Raw genomic sequence first — 17,118 nt, 5'->3', positions numbered from 1 at the left:
CAAAAGTCTATCCATCTTAGCCTTGAACATACACTACGACTGAGCATCCACAGCCCTCTGGAGTAGAGAATTCCAAAAATTCACCACCCTCTGAGTGAAGAAATTCTTCCTCATCTCAGTCTTAAATGGCGGACCCATTATCCTGAAACGATGCCCCCTATCGAAACTGTCCAGCCAGGAGAAACAATCTCTCAGCATCTCCCCTGTCAAGACCCGATGATGCACACAGTGGGTGGGTGACCCAGCACTGTGATCATTGATTCACACAGTGGGTGGATGACCCAGAACTCTGATCATTGATTCACACAGTGGGTGGGTGACCCAGAACTGTGATAACTGATTCACACAGTGAGTGGGTGACCCAGCACTGTGATCATTGATTCACACGGTGGGTGGGTGATGCAGAAACTGTGATCATTGATTCACACAGTGAGTGAGTGACCCAGCACTGTGAGCATTGATTCACACAGTGGGTGGGTGACCCAGCATTTTGATCATTGATTGACACAGTGGGTGGGTGACCCAGCACTGTGAGCATTGATTCACACAGTGGGCGGGTGACCCAGCACTGTGATCATTGATTCACACAGTGAGTGGATGACCCAGCACTATGATCATTGATTCACACAGTGAGTGGGTGACGCAGCACTGTGATCATTGATTCACACAGTGGGTGGGTGATCCAGCACTGTGATCATTGATTCACACAGTGGGTGGGTGACCCCGCACTGTGATCATTGATTCACGCAGTGGGTGGGTGATCCAGCACTGTGATCATTGATTCACACAGTGAGTGGGTGACACAGCACTGTGATCATTGATTCACACAGTGAGTGGGTGACCCAGCACTGAGATCATTGATTCACACAATGAGTGGGTGACCCAGCACTGTGATCATTGATTCACACGGTGGGAGGGTGATGCAGAAACTGTGATCATTGATTCACACAGTGAATGGGTGACCCAGCACTGTGATCATTGATTCACACAGTGAGTGGGTGACCCAGCTCTATGATCACTGATTCACACAGAGGGTGGGTGACCCAGCACTGTGATCATTGATTCACACAGTGGGTGGGTGACGCAGCACTGTGATCATTGATTCACACAGTGAGTGGGTGACCCAGCACTGTGATCATTGCTTCAGACAGTGAGTGCCTGACATTGAAACTGTGATCATTGATTCACAGTTATGTCCTGTCCCACCGGCAGGTCAGACTCACCAGGGCTGGCAGTGCAGCTGTATAGAGTCAGGGGAGAATGGCCCTGGAAATAGTTAACATTGACTTGGGACCACAAGAAGGCTCTTGTTATCAGGTCAGAACATGGGCAAGGCAATCTCCTGTGATTACCACCTACCGCCCTCCATCAGCTGATGAATCAGTCCTCCTCCATGTTGATCACCAATTGGAGGAAAGTCTGAGATTAGCAAGGGCACAGAATGTACTCTAGGTGGGGGTCTTCAACGTCCATCACGTTGGGGATGAAGGGGTGGACATATGAGGAGAGGTTGAGTAGATTGGGACTCTACTCATTGGAGTTCAGAAGAATGAGAGGCGATCTTATTGAAACATATAAAATTGTGAAGGGGCTTGATCGGGTGGATGCGGTAAGGATGTTCCCAAGGATGGGTGAAACTAGAACTCGGGGAACATAATCTTAGAATAAGGGGCTGCTCTTTCAAAACAGAGATGAGGAGAAACTTCTTCACTCAGAGGGTAGTAGGTCTGTGGAATTTGCTGCCCCAGGAAGCTGTGGAAGCTACATCATTAAATATATTTAGAGCAGATATAGACAGTTTCCTAGAAGTAAAGGGAATTAGGGGTTACGGGGAGTGGGCATGAAATTGGACATGAATTTATATTTGAGGTTAGGATCAGATCAGCCATGATCTTATTGAATGGCGGAGCAGACTCGAGAGGCCGATTGGCCGACTCCTGCTCCGATTTCTTATGTTCTTATCGCCAAGAGTGGCTCAGTAGCACCACTACTGACCGAGCTGGCCGAGTCCTGAAGGGCATAGCTGCCAGACTGGACCTGCGACAGGTGGTGAGTGAACCAACACGAGGGAAAAATCTGCTTGACCTCATCATAAGACCTTAAGACCATAAGAGATAGGAGCAGGAGCAGGCCATTCTGGCCCTCGAGCCTGCTCCGCCATTGAATGAGATCATGGCTGATCTGATTTTTACCTCAACTCCAGTTCCCTCCTTTTCCCCATATCATTTGACTCCCTGACAGAACAAAAATTTGTCTAACTCAGCCTTGAATGTATTCAATGGCTCAGCCTCCAACGGTTTTCGGGGTAAAGAATTCAAAAGATTCACGACCCTCTGGGAGAAGAAATTCCTCCTCATTTCCTTCTTAAACGGGCGACCTCTTATTCTGAGACTATGCCCCCGAGTTTTAGATTCCCCCATGATGGGCAACATCCTCTCAGCATCTACCCTTTCGAGTCCCGTCAGAATCTTGTATGTTTCAATAAGATCTCCTCTCATTTTTCTAAACTCCAATGAGTATAGACCCAACCTGTTCAATCTTTCCTCATAAGAGAACCCTTCCATCCCTGGAATCAACCTGGTGAACCTTCTCTGAACTGCCTCCAATGCAAGTATGTCCTTCCTTAAATAAGGGCACCAGAACTGTACGCATTACTCCAAGTGTGGTCATACCAGCACCATGTACAGTTGTGGCATGACTTCCCTGTTTTTATACTCCATCCCCCTAGAATTAAAGGCCAATATTCCGTTTGCATTCCGGATTACCTGCTGCAGCTGTATGCTGACTTTTTGTGTTTCATGGACGAGGACACCCAGATCCCTCTGTACCGCAGCATTTTGTAGTATTTCTCCATTCAAATAATATTTTGCTTTTTTATGTTTCCTCCCAAAGCGGATGACTTCACATTTTCCCATATTATATTCCATCTGCCAAAATTTTGCACTTTCGCTTAACCTGTCAATATCCATTTACAGACACTTTGTGTCCTCATCGCAACTTGCTTTTCCACCTATCTTTGTATTATCAGCAAATTTGCCCACAGGACACTCTGTTCCTTCATGCAAGTCATTGATATATATTGTAAATAGGTGAGGCTCCAGCACTGAGCCCTGCGCCACCGCACTAATTACAGATTGCCATTTTTAAAATGACTCTTTTATCCCGACTCTCTGTTTTCTGTTAGTTATCCAATCCTCTATCCATGCCAGTATATTACCCCCAATACCGTGAGATCTTAGCTTGCGCAGTAATCTTTTATGTGGCACCTTATCGAATGCCTTTTGGAAATCCGAATATACTGCATCCGTTGGTTGCCCTTTATCTATCCTGCCCGTTACTTCCTCAAAGTAACTCTAATAAATTTGTCAGACACGATTTGCCCTTCATAAAACCATGTTGACTCTCCTTGATTGTGTTATGAATCTCCAAATGTCCTGCTGCTACTTCCTTAATAATGGATTCTAGCATTTTCGCAATGACAGATGTTAGGCTAACTGGTCTATAGTTACCTGATCTCTGTTTCACTCCCTTCTTGAATAGGGGTGTTAGGTTTGGGGTTTTCCAATCCGCTGGGAGCTTTCCAGAATCCAGTGAATTCGGAATATTACAACCAAAGTATCCACTATCTCTGTAGCCACTTCCTTTAAGACCCTCGGATGCAAGCCATCAGGTCCAGCGGACTTGTCAGCCTTTAGACCCATTAGTTTACCTTGTACTTTTTCTCTAGTGATGGTGATTGTTTTTAGTTCCTCCCTCCCCTTTGCCCCTTGATTTTCTACTATTATTGGTACATAATTGGTGTCTTCTACTGTGAAGACAGATACAAAATATCTGTTCAATTCCTCTGCCATTTCCTTGTTTCGATTATTATTTCCCCAGTCTCATCCTCTAAGGGACCCTTTTCCTTTTTATCTACTTTTCGAAGCTTTTACTGTCAGTTTTTATATTTCTTGCTAGTTTACTCACATGATTTATTTTCTCCCTCTTTATCATTCTTTTCGTCATCCTTTGCTGGTTTTTAAAGTTTTCACAATCTTCGGTCTTACCAGTAATCTTTGCCATGTTGTATGCTTTTACTTTTAACCTGGTACCATCCTTGACTTCCTTGGTTCGCCATGGTTGGTTCATCCTTTTTGTGGTATTTGTCCTCTTCACAGGGATATATTTTTGTTGCGAGTCATAAAATATCTTTTTAAATGTTTGCCACATCCTATCCACCATCATACCATCTAATCTGTTTACCCAGTCCACTTTAGTCAATTCCGCCCTCATTCCTTTATAATTGCCCATATTTAACTTTAATATAGTAGTTTCAGACCCAAAATCCCCTCTCTCAAACGGATGTAAAATTCTATCATGTTATGATCACTGCTTCCCAAGGGATCCTTTACTTTGAGATCATTAATTAAACCTGTTTCGTTACCCATTACCAGATCCAAAATGGCCTGTTCCCTTGTTGGTTCCCGACGTATTGATCTAAGAAACAGTCCCTAATACACTCTATGAACTGTGATCTCACGGTGTGACCTATCCAGTAAAAGGGGACTCACCCTGTCATCTCACGGCGGGGTCGGGAGGGGGGTGATGTGACCCGTCCAGTTAAAGAAGCCTCAAGCGTCATCTTTCGGTCCAGAGTCCGCTCCGTGGAGCAGGACGAGAAGTGCTCGCGCTTCTTCTTCCAGAAGCTGCACAGAGAGACTTCTGTAATCAGCAGCCTGAAGGAGGAAGAGTGCTCGATGACGTCTACACAGACCAAAATACTGAGCATCAGCAAATCCATTTATGCCGGACTTGCTGAACTTCAAGGCCAACCCACCTTGTACTGTACAGAATGTAATATAAGATACGTACTGAGTCCACCCCACCTTGTACTGTACAGAATGTAATGTAAGATATGTACTGAGTCCACCCCACCTTGTATTGTACAGAATGTAATATAAGGAATGTACTGAGTCCACCCCACCTTGTATTGTACAGAATGTAATATAAGATCTGTACTGAGTCCACCCCATCTTGTATTGTACAGAATATAATATAAGATATGTACTGAGTCCACTCCACCTTGTATTATACAGAATGCAAGATAAGATATGTACTGAGTCCACCCCACCTTGTATTGTACAGAATGTAATGTAAGATATGTACTGAGTCCACCCCACCTTGTATTGTATAGAATGTATATTAAGATATGTACTGTGTCCACCCCATCTTGTATTGTACAGAATGTAATATAAGATATGTACTGAGTCCACCCCACCTTGTATTGTACAGAATGCATATTAAGATAGGTACGATGTCCATCCCACCTTTCTATTGTACAGAATATATATTAAGATTTGTACTATGTCCACCCCATCTTGTATTGTGCAGAATGTAATATAAGATATGTACTCTGTCCACCCCACCTTGTATTGTACAGAATGTAATATACGATATGTACTGTGTTTTGCATTGAATTAATGGGATCATTGTGTGTGCGAACTATTTTGTATTGTTTTCAACTGTAATTGCGACTTTTACGCTGAACTTAAATTTTATGAAATAATGTATATTTAGAAATTTTAAAAAGTTTGCTGCTCAAAGGCGATCCCTGCTGGTGAGCAGAGACAAATGCTCGAGCCGTGTTCGGTCAGACACAGAAAGCTTTAAGGTTTGAGAAAGGAAAAGAGGTGTCAACATGTTGAGCTGTCGGCTGCCTGGAAATTTAAAAGAGCGGCCTTGAGCTCATTGCTGCTTAATCCAAAAGTGCACTCGCTCCTTCAAACTGGAATTGAAACAGTGATCTAAGAATGATTTTGCTTTGATGTTAATTAATTATACTCTACCAGCTGAGCTAAGGAAGGGAAGCAGCAAAAAATCCCTCTCTTTGGTGATTTTTCACCGTGCGCCTTTTGACACTCCCGGACTCGTGGAGTCGCGTGTGCATGACCGAGACTGACTCGGTACCGGCTCATATCACAGCACTGTGGGAGTGTGAGGTTCTACTTACTCTGCGCACGCTGGAACAATGGAAAATGTGTCCAGACGATTGTAAGATCGACTCCTATCTGCCTGGATGGCTTTTGCAAACTGCCCATTACTTTTCAACTTTCAAGAGCTTGCAAACTGTCTTACTTGGTCGTGCCGACTGGCGGCTTCCATCGTGAGCGTATTCTTAATACAGCAGGTAGTGCATCGGTTTCATTCACCTGAATGGTCCTGAATTCATTCTTCACAGAAAATCATCAGCATTTGTGGATCATTTTCCATCTTTGCTGAACACCAAAATCAAGAACTTTTGCTCATTGCAGCACACCAAAAGATTTGCTGCCTCTTGACCTCTGTATTGAAGTTCACGATTTACGTGGGTTATGGGCTCACTGAGAACTGACATCATTTTTGTTCCGGGACAATTGCCCTCAGGTAAAAAAAAAGTGGACAATGCAGATATCGATCCTACTATTTCTCACATACGAAGCGGGCGCTCGACCATTTGAGTTAATCCCCCAATTAATTTTATCCAATCCCCTTCATAGTAGCCGCTTCATACTTGCCTCCAATTGCAGAGAAATCTTGCATTGGATTGGATACCTCCTTGAATATATTCAATACGTTCTCCAATCGGCGGTATCGAGCATCAGCAAATGAGCAACAGCAGAACGGGAAGGCACAGTAATCGTGAATGATGCTGAGAAGAGCCCGAGCCTGCGGAAGGCAGACGACGTCACAGGAAAGGAACAGCGGCCTCGAGATAGAGGGAGCAGCGAGAGCCCTGCCTGACTGATAGAAGGCATTTTTGCCTGAACGTGAGTGCGGTTTGACGTGTTGTTGCTCAAAGGCACTCCCTGCTGGTCAGCAGAGGCAAATGCTCAAAACAACAGCCGTGAGAGGGCAAACACAGAAAGCTTTCAGGTCTGAGAAAGGAAACTCATTTTCCTCATGATCCCCTGTTCCTCAGCTAATTGCTGCTTACACAAAAAGCACACTCGTCTCTTGGAGCCAGAATTAAACCAGCAACATTAGGATGACTTTGCTTTGTTTTCGACTGCAGTCCTCTGCATTACCAATTGAGCGATCGAAGGGAAGCAGCAAAGATTGCTCTCTTTGGTGATTGTTCACTGTGCGCCTTTTGACACCAAAGAATGGGACCTTTGCTGCTTCCCTTCGATCGCTCAGCTGGTGGAGCGGAGAACTGTTGTAAAATTATCAGATCAAAGTCATCCTTAGGTTGCTGGTTTGAAGTAGCGAACGTGCTTTTGGAGTTAGCAGCAATTAACTCAAGGCCGTTCTCTTTACTTTCCAGGCAGCCGACGGCTCAACATGTTGGCGCTGAGGCACAGGAGACCTCATTTCCTCCCTCAAACCTGAAAGCTTTCTGTGTCTGCCCGAACACGGCTGTTTTGCTCCAGCATTTGCCTCTGCTCACCGGCAGGGAGTGCCTTTGAGTAACAACACTTCAAACCGCTTTCAGGCAAAATAGTCTTCTATCCGTCAGTCAGAGAGACAGACAGGGCTCTCGCTGTTCCCTCAAGCTCGGGCGCCTGTTTCTTTCCTGTGACCTTGTCTGCCTTCCGCAGGCTCGGGCTCTTCTCAGCATCATTCACGATTACTGGGGCTTCCCGTTCTGCTGTTGCTCACTTGCTGATGTTCGATACAGCCGATTGGAGCAAATTATTGATTGTATTCAGGGAGGGGGCCAACCCAAGGCAAGATTTCTCTGCTGGTCATGGAGCTGCTTGGAGGCGAGTGCGAAGCAGCTACTGTGAAGGGCAATTTACAAGAAACAACTTCAAATATGGAATAAAGGGGGCCGTAGCAACATGTATGCAGAATTGACTAAGGGACAGGAAACAGAGAGTAGTGGTGAACGGTTGGTTTTCTGACAGGTGGGATGTATACAGTGGTGTTCCCCAGGGGTTGGTCCTGGGACCATTGCTTTTCTTGATATACATTAATGACTTGGACTTGGGTGTATAGAGCATAATTTCCAGATTTGAAGATGACACAATACTTGGAAGAATAGTAAACAATGAGGAAGATGGTGATAGAATTCAAGAGGATATAGACACGTTGGTGGCATGGGCGGACATGCGGCAGATGAAAATTAATGCAGAAAAATGCAAAGTGATGCATTTCAGTACGAATAACGAGGAGAGGCAATATAAATTGGAGGGCACAAATCTAAAAGGGGTACAGGAACAGAGAGATTTGGGGGTGTATGTGCACAAATCATTGAAGGTGGCAGGGCAGGTTCAGAAAGTGGTTCAAAAGCACACAGGATCCTGGGCTTTATAAATAGACTACAAAGGTATGGAAGTCATGATGAACCTTTATAAAACACCAGTTCGGCCACAAATGCAGAATTGTGTCCAGTTCTGGGCACCGCACTTTAGGAAAGATGTGAAGGTTTTGGAGACGGTCCAGAAGAGATTTACTAGAAGTATTCCAGAGGTGAGGGACTTTAGTTACGTGGGTAGACTGGATAAGTTGGGGTTGCTCTCCTTGGAAAAGAGACGGTTGCGAGCAGATTTGATAGATGTCTTCAAAATCACGAAAGGCCCAATTAGAATAGATAGAGAGAAACCGTTCCCATTGGCGAAAGGATGAAGGACCAGAGGTCATAGATTTAAGATGATTGGTGAAAGAACCAAAAGGTGACATGAGGAAAAAGTTTTTTACACAGCGAGTGGTTAGGAACTGGAATGGACTGCCCGAGGGGATGATTCATCATGGAAAGGAAAAAAATGGAAGGGCTACGGGGATGGGGCGGGGGAGTGGGACTCGCTGGATTGCTCTTGAATAAAGCCAGCGTGGACTCGCTGGGTCGAATGTCCTCCTTCCGTGCTGTAATCTTTCTATGATTCTGGTCGAGCGCTCGCTGAGCATGTGAGAGATAGCAGGATCGATTCTTGCATTCTCCACTCACCTTTTGACTTGGGTCAATTGTACAGAAACAAAAGTGTCGCCAAAATACAGCGAGCCCATGGTCCATGTACTTCTTAAACTTCACTGCGTGCTACGGTACAGAGAGGTCAAGGGGCAGCAAATCTTTTGGTGTGCTGCAGGAAGCAAAAATTCTTGATTTTGGTCTTGAGCAAAGATGAGGTGAGAGATGGACAAAAACCTTTATGATATTTCCTCTGAAGATTGAACTCAGGACCTGCAGATTATGAGACTGACGCGCTGCGTGCTGCGCTAAGAAGACACGTAACGGGAAATTTATCAGGCATCACTACCAAGTAGGAAAGTTTACAAGGTGTAAAGTCATAAACTAATCGGCAGTTTGCAAAAAACATCCATCCAGGTCGTAATCGAATCAATAATCTTCTGAATTCTGGTCAGACACGTTACCCATTGCTCCACTGGCCCAGGGCGCGCAGAGTAAGGAGGAGCTCACACGCTCACAGCGCTGCAGTATGAGCAGGTACCGAGTCAGTCTCGGTCATGCCCACGCGATTCCACGAGTCCCGGAATGTCAGAAGGCTCACGGTGAACAATCATCAAAGAGAGGGACCTTTGCTGCTTCCCTTCGATAGCTCAGCAGGTAATGTGGTAAAACTTGTAGAGATTAAAACTTGAAAGCAAAATCGCTGGTTTAATTCCGGCTCGGAGTAGCGCACATGCTTTTGGAGTAAGCGGTACTGAGCTCAAGGCCGCTTTCTTAACTTTACAGACATCTTATTGTTTAAAATGTTGGCGCGTTTCCTTTCTCAAACCTGAAAGCTTTCCGTGTCTGTCCGAACACGGCTGTTTTGCACGAGCATTTGCCTCTGTTCACCAGCAGGGAGTGCCTTTGAGTGACAAAATTTTAAACCGCTTTCAGGCAAAATAGACTTCTCTCAGTCAGACAGACAGTGCTCCCGCTGTTCAGTCAAGCTGGGGGCAGTTGTTCCTTCCGGTAACTTCTTCAACCTTCCACAGGCTCGGGCTCTTCTCAGCATCATTCACGATTACTGTGGCTTCCCGTTCTGTTGTTGCTCACTTGCTAATGCTCGATAGCGCCTATTCGAGCAAAGTATTGATGTATTCAAGGAGGGGGTCAACCCAAGTCCGGTCGTGGAGCTGCCTGGAGGCGAGTGCGAAGCAGCGACTGTGAAGGGCAATTTACAAGGAACAACCTCAAATATGGAATAAAGGGGCAGTAGAAACATAGATACAGAATTGGCTAAAGCACATGAAACGGAGAGTAGTGGTGAACGGTTGTTTTTCGGACGGGAATGAGAGGTACAGTGGTGTTCCACAGCCGTCAGTGCTGGGACCACTGCTTTTCTTGATGTATATTAATGATTTGGACTTGGGTGTACAGGGCACAATATCAAAATTTGCAGATGACGCAAAACATGGAAGCTTCGTGAACAGTGAGGAGGGTAGTGATAGTCCTCAAGAGAATATAGACAGGCTGGTGGTATGGGCGGACATGTGGCAGATGAAAATTAACGCAGAAAATTGCAAAGTGATGCATTTCGGCAGAAATAACAGGGGAGGCAAAGTAAACCAGAGGGCACAACTCTAAAAGGGGTACAGGAAAATAGAGATCTGGGTGTATATGTGAACAAATCGTTGAAGGTGACAGGGCAGGTTGAGAAAGCGATTAAAAAGCAGAGGGGATCCTGGGCTTTATGGATAGACTACAAAAGTATGGAAGTCATGATGAACCTTTATAAAACACTGGTTCGACCACAACTGCAGAATTGTGTCCAGTTCTGGGCACCGCACTTTAGGAAAGATGTGAAGGTCTTGGAGTCGGTCCAGAAGAGATTTATGAGAATTATTCCAGGCGTGAGGGACTTTAGTTACGTAGGTAGACTGGAGAAGCTGAGGTTGTTCTCCTTGGAACAGAAACGGATGCGAGCAGATTTGATAGATATCTTCAAAATCACGAATGGCCCAATCAGAGTAGATAGAGAGAAACCGTTCCCATTGGCGGAAGGGTGAAGGACCAGAGGACATAGATTTAAGGTGATTGGTAAAAGAACCAAAGGTGACCTGAGGAAACACTTTTTTACAAAGCGAGTGTTTAGGATCTGGAATGCACCGCCCGAGGGGGTGATTCAATCATGGAAAGGAAAAAAATGGAAGGGATGGGGCGGGGGAGTGGGACGAGCTGGATTGCTCTTGAATAAATCCAGCGTGGACTCGATGGGTCGAATGGCCTCCTTCCGTGCTGTAATCTTTCTATGATTCTGGCCGAGTGCTCGCTGAGCATGTGAGAGATAGCAGGATCGATTCTTGCATTCTCCACTCACCTTTTGACTTGGGTCAATTGTCCAGAAATAAATGTGGCGTCAGTTTTTAGCAAGCCCATGGTCCATGTATTTCTTAAATTTCACTGCGTGCTACGGTACAGAGAGGTCAAGGGGCAGAAAATCTTTTGGTGTGCTGCAGGAAGCAAACATTATTGAGTTTAGTCTTGAGCAAAGATGAGGTGAGAGATGGTAAAAAAAATCTTTATTATGCCTTCTCTGAGGATTAAACTTAGGACCTTCAGATGATGAGATTGACGCGCTGCCCGCTGCGCTAAGAAGGCACTTAACATGTCACTTGTCAAGCAGCACTACCAAGTAGGACAGTTTGCAAGGTGTAAAGTCATAAACTAATCGGCAGTTTGCAAAAAACATCCAGCCAGGTAGAAATCAAACCTACAATCTTCTGAATTCTGGTCAGACACGTTACCCACTGCTCCACTGGCCCAGGTTGTAGAAAGCAAGTAGGAGCTCACACTCCCACAGCGCTGCGGTATGAGCAGGTACCGAGTCAGTCTCGGTCATGCACACGCGAATCCACGAGTCCGGGAGTGTAAGAAGGCGCACAGTGAACAATCACCAAAGAGAGGGACCTTTGCTCCATCCCTTCGATAGCTCAGCTGGTAGTGCGGAAAATTTGGAGAGATTAAAACTTGAAAGTTAAATCGCTGGTCTACTTCCGGCTCAATGTAGCGAACATGCTTTTGGAGTAAGCGGTATTGAGCTCAAGGCCGCTTTCTTAATTTTACAGACTGCTTACTGCTTAAAATGTTGGCGCTTTTCCTTCCTCAAACCTTAAAGCTTTCCGTGTCTGTCCGAACATGACTGTTTTGCTCGAGCATTTGCCTCTGTTCACCAGCAGGGAGTGCCTTTGTGTAACAACACTTCAAACCACTTTCAGACAAAAAAGTCTTCTCTCAGTCAGACAGAGCTCCGGCTGTTCCCTCAACCTCGGGACAGCTGTTCCTTCCGGTGACTTCTTCAACCTTCTGCAGGCTCGGGCTCTTCTCAGCATCATTCACGATTACTGTGGCTTCCCGTTCTGCTTTTGCTCACTTGCTGATGCTCGATACCGCCGATTGGAGCAAAGCACTGAATATATTCAGGGAGGGGGCCAATTAAAGGTTTTTCTACCATTCGTGGCGCTGCATGGAGGCGAGTGTGAAGCGGCTACTGTGAAGGGCAATTGATTACTAGCAACGGGGGTTAACTCAAATGGTAGAGCGCTCGCTTCGCATGTAAGAGGGAGCAACGTCGATACCTGTATTCTCCTATCACCCTTTATCTTGGGGCAGTTGTCCAGAAACTAAAATGGTTGTCATTTGTCAGCGAGGCTATAACCAACGTAAATCCTAAGCTTCGATGCAGAGAGGTCAAGGGGCAGCAAATCTTTTGGTTTGCTGCAGTGAGCAAGAGTTCTTCATTTTGGTGCTCAGCCAAGATGCAAAGATGAGAGATACAAAGATGCTTCATAGGTCCCGATATCTTTTCTGAGGATTGAACTCAGAATTATTCAAGGTTAGTGAGACTGATGCACTACTTGCTGTGTTAAGAACGCACTTATGCCGGAAACGGGCAGGCAACACTTCCAAGTAGGACAGTTTGCAAGGTATCTAAAGTCATCAAGTAATGGGCCGTTTGCAAAAACCATCCAGCCAAGTAGGAGTCAAACCTACAATCTTCTGATGTGTCGTCAGACACGTTATTTATTGCTTGACTGGCCCAGGGTGTGCAGAGTAAGTTACAGATCACAGTCCCACAGCACTGCGGGATGAGCAGGTACCGAGCAAGTCTCGGTCATGCCCACACGACTCCACGAGTCCGGGAGTGTCAAAAGGCGTACGGTGAGCAATCACTACAGAGAGGGACCTTTGCTGCTTCCCTTCGATAGCTCAGCTGGTAGAACGGAAAATAACAGTTAATTAAACTCAAAATAATGTTATCCTTCGATCGATGTTTCAATTCCGGCTTGAAGGAGCGAGTGTACTTTTGGAAGAAGCAGCAATTAACTCAAGGTCGCTCTTTCAACTTTCCAATGTAAGGAATCTGACAACACCAGGTTATAGTCCAACAATTTGATTTTAAAATCACAAGCTTTCGGAGATTATCCCCTTCGTGAGGTGCTGCGTGCTATGGTAAAGAGAGGTCAATGGGCAGCAAATCTTTTGGTGTGCTGCAGGAAGCAAAAATTCTTGATTTTGGTCTTGAGCAAAGATGGAAAAAGAAAGCTTAATTATGCCTTCTCTGAGGATTGAACTCAGGACCTTCAGATTATGAGACTGACGCGCTGCCTGCTGCGCTAAGAAGGCATTTGATGTCTAGACATCCAGACAGCACAAACATGTAGGACAGTTTGCAAGGTGTAAAGTCATAAACTAATCGGCAGTTTGCAAAAACCATCCATCCAGGTCGAAATCTAACCATCAGTTTTCTGAATTCTGGTCAGGCACGTTACCCATTTCTCCACTGGCTCAGGGCGTGGAGAGTAAGTCGGAGCTCACACTCCCACAGCGCTGCGGTATGAGCAGGTACCGAGTCAGTATCGGTCATACACACGTGATTCTACGAGTCGGGGAGTGTCAAAAGGCGCACGGTGAACAATCACCAAAGAGAGAGATCTTTGCTGCTTCCCTTCGACAGCTCAGCTGGTAATGCAGAAAATGTGTAGAGATTCAAACTTGAAAGCAAAATCACTCTTAAATCGCTGGTTTAATTCCGGCTCAAAATAGTGGTTTTGGAGTAAACGGTATTGAGCTCAAGGCCGCTTTCTTCACTTTACAGACTGCTTATTGCTTAAAATGTTGGTGCTTTTCCTTTCTCAAACCCGAAAGCGTTCCGTGTCTGTCTGAACACGGCTGATTTGCTCGAGCATTTGCCTCTTTTCACCAGCAGGGAGCGCCTTTGAGCAACAACACGTCAAACCGCGCGAAATTTCAGGCAAAAAAAGACTTCTTTCTGTCAGTCGGACAGGTCTCTCGCTGCTCAGAGGAGTGCCTTTGTGCATCAATTCTTTGTATTTTCAAAATATACTTCATTTCATAAAATTTAAGGACACATACAGTTCAGTGTAAAAGTCGCAATTTCAATTCAAAACAATACAAAACAGATCGCACACATTATAATCCCATTATTTCAATAGAAAACACACTACATATCATATAATACATTCTGTATAATAAAAGGTGGGATGGCTTCACACAGTAGCCTTTTCCGATCGAGCCCTTTCATAGGCTGCACCGCGCCTCAGTGCGTCCTGCAGCACATTCCCCTGGACCTTGGAGTGTGTCAGTCGGCAACACTCGCTCGTGGACAGCTCCTTCAGCTAGAAGAACAGCAGGTTTTGGGAGGACCAATGAGCCTCCTTCACCGAGTTGATGGTCTTCCAGCAGCAGTTGATAACTGTCTCGGTGTGCCTTCTGGGAAACTGCCCGTAGAGCACAGCGTCCTGTGTTACCGAGGTGTTGGAGATGAACTGGGACAGATAGCAACGCATCTCTCGCCACACATTCTGCGTGAAGGTCCAGTCCACCAGGAGACGGACAACGGTCTCGTCCCCATTGCAGCCTTGAAGGCAGCTCGAGGTGGTGCTGAGATTCCGTGTGTGTTGGAAGGACCGCACTGGGAAGGTCCTTCTCACCACCATCCAGACCACATCCCGTTGCCTGTTGGTCAGTTCCGGCGACGAGACTTTCTGCCAAATGGCATCGACCGTCTGGTCGGGGAACTGCCCGATTGGATCCACCTTCTCCTTTTCCTGCAGGACCCCTAGAACGTTCCTCCTCGACCACTGTCTGACGGCCTTGTGGTTGAAGTGGTTCCTCCTCAGGAACTTCTCCACCTGGAACAGGTGGGGGGTGGAGGGGGGGAGCTGGGTCGGTCCAGCTGGACGTGGCTTTCCTGCTTCTGCTCGGCCAGACCCAGTTTTCTCAGTGTATTGGACAGGTAGAAACTCAGCACGTAGAGACACTTGGTGTTTGCAGACCGGGGCACTACACACATCCGGAGGCAGCCACACGCAAAGGTGTCCATCAGGATCAGGGCAGCATTGGGGACGCTTCTGCCCCCTTTGTCTGGGGGGCTTGTACATGGTGTCCCTGGAGACACATTCTACCGTGGAACTCCAGACAAAGTGGAAGATAGCTCGGATGACTGTGGTGACGGAGCTGTGGGGAATGGGCCAGACCTGGGCCACATGGAGAAACACCGCGAGTACCTCACACCTTATCACTAGGTTCTTGTTGGCTACGGAGAGAGAGCGTCCCCCCAACATACAAAGCTTCTGTTTGGCCTTGGCGACCCGCTCCTCCCATTTTTTGGTGGAGTCCTGGGCCCCCGAACCCGATCCCCAACAGCATCAGGTAGTCGGACCTGACGATGAAGGGGACAAAAGATCGGGTCTCCCACCTGCCATTGAACATGTCCTCACTCTTATTGCAGTTCACTCTGGACCCCAAGGCTAGTTCGAGTCGTTCGCAGATGCCCATCAGTCTGTGAACCGACTGCTGATCGGAGCAAAAGACGGTGACGTCATCCATGTTCAGGGAGGTCTTAACCTGAGAGCCTCCACCTGGGATCGTCATCCCCCTGATACCTGTGTCCTTCCTGATGGACACGGAAAATGGCTCGACCCAACGCATGAACAAGGCCGCAGAGAGAGAACAGCCCTGCTTGACTCCAGATTTAATTGGAAAACTCTCTGACTCCCGCCCATTGATTAGGACTGCGCGATGGATGTCCACATAGAGCAGTCGGATCCAATCGCGGATTTCCTCCCCAAACCCTATTTTGGAGACCGTGTCCATCATGTATGTGTGGGATATTATGTCGATAGCCTTCTCCTGGTCCAGGCTGATCAGGCAGGTGTTCACCCCTCTGCCCTGCACGTAGGCGATCGCATCCCAGAGCAGCACAAGGATATCAGAGGTCGTCCTGCCGGGTAAAGTACATGTCTGATCGGGGAAGTTCACCCACTCCAGAGCAGATTCGAGCCTGTTGGCGATGGCCTTCGACAGAATCTTGTAGTCAGCATTAGCAGGGAAATGTGTCGCCAATTTCTGATGTATTCCCTCTCCCCCTTCTGCTTTTAGATGAGGGTGATGATGCCATTCCTCATGGACTCTGACATGCTGCCTGCCAGAAGCATACCCCCGTAAACTTCAAGTAGGCCTGGGCCAATCCAGTCCCACAAAGCCGAGTACAAATCAACCGGTAAACCATCGCTCCCCGGAGTTCTACTCTTCTCGAAAGACTGGACGGCCTTTGTCAGCATCGTCCGAGTTCAGTCGCCGATCCATGCTCTCCAGCTCGCTGTCATCTAAGACCTCCGTGACAGAGGACAGGAAGGTTTGAGAGGCCGTGCTGTCTCTGGGCTTCGCGTCATACAGCCTGTCATAAAAGAACTTGCTGATCCTCAGTACGTCGGTCTGTGAAGACGTCACCGAGCCCTCTTCCTCCTTCAGACTGCTGATCACCAGAGGTCTCTCTGTGCAGCTTCTGGAAGAAGAAGCGCGAGCACTTCTCGCCCTGCCCCACGGAGCGGACTCTGGACCAAAAGGTGATCTTCGAGGCCTCGGAGGTGAAGAGTGAGACTTGCTGGTCCTTCAACTCCCTGAGTTCCTCCCCGACATCGATCCCCATCGACTGCAGCTGGAGCAGATCCTGCATGCGTTTCTGGAGCTGGGACAATTTCCTCTGTCTCTCTCTCGCCCCTTTAACTGGACGGTTCAAACCGTGCAATCACAGGGTGAGGCCCCTTTAACTGGACAGATCAAACCGTGAGATCAGAGGATGAGGCCCCTTTAACTGGACGTTTCACACCGTGAGATCACAGGCTGTCCACCTGGACTCACCCTGAGATCTCAAGGTTTTACGCGTCCCCTTTCACTGGACGCGTAAA

General features: G+C 46.9%; 1 non-coding gene across 1 annotated transcript; it reads right to left on the bottom strand.

Annotated features, from left to right (window-relative positions):
• Positions 1 to 13,458: 13,458 nt before the first annotated feature.
• trnam-cau (transfer RNA methionine (anticodon CAU)) lies at positions 13,459 to 13,531 on the bottom strand. The gene has a single exon. It is a non-coding gene; the product is annotated as a tRNA-Met (tRNA).
• Between the last annotated feature and the right edge of the window lie 3,587 nt (positions 13,532 to 17,118).

Source organism: Heptranchias perlo, unplaced genomic scaffold (assembly GCF_035084215.1).
Source record: "Heptranchias perlo isolate sHepPer1 unplaced genomic scaffold, sHepPer1.hap1 HAP1_SCAFFOLD_147, whole genome shotgun sequence".
NCBI lineage: Eukaryota > Metazoa > Chordata > Chondrichthyes > Hexanchiformes > Hexanchidae > Heptranchias > Heptranchias perlo.
The sequence above is the reverse complement of the archived record's forward strand: the minus strand, read 5'-3'. Positions and strand labels throughout refer to the sequence as shown.